Source organism: Penaeus monodon, chromosome 29 (genome assembly GCF_015228065.2).
Source record: "Penaeus monodon isolate SGIC_2016 chromosome 29, NSTDA_Pmon_1, whole genome shotgun sequence".
In the NCBI taxonomy this organism is placed as follows: Eukaryota; Metazoa; Arthropoda; class Malacostraca; order Decapoda; family Penaeidae; genus Penaeus; species Penaeus monodon.
The window spans coordinates 18,875,026-18,875,353 of record NC_051414.1 but is presented as its reverse complement, the minus strand read 5'-3'; positions in this window follow the sequence as shown (position 1 = coordinate 18,875,353).

Below are 328 nucleotides of genomic sequence, written 5' to 3'. Positions count from 1 at the left end.
AAAAACTGAACTGTATAGAGAAAGCCTAGAGTTTTAATGAAATATAGGCGCAGTAATCTACGCATTCGTTGCACAGTATGAAGACGGATTTGATAAGAAGAGTTTCTCATAAAGCTTGTAGATTGAAGTACTGATCTCTTCTAACCCCAAAAAATATGTTATTTAGTAAAATTAAGAATATTGTGCATTTCATTACATATATACTTAAGGTACTGGAGAATAAAACAATAAGAGTGAGCTAGTTACGATATCGAAAAATTTAGTGTTGACCAGTATCCCGTTACCATACTGCATGACTAACTCATTTATGGAAAATATATAGTTAATT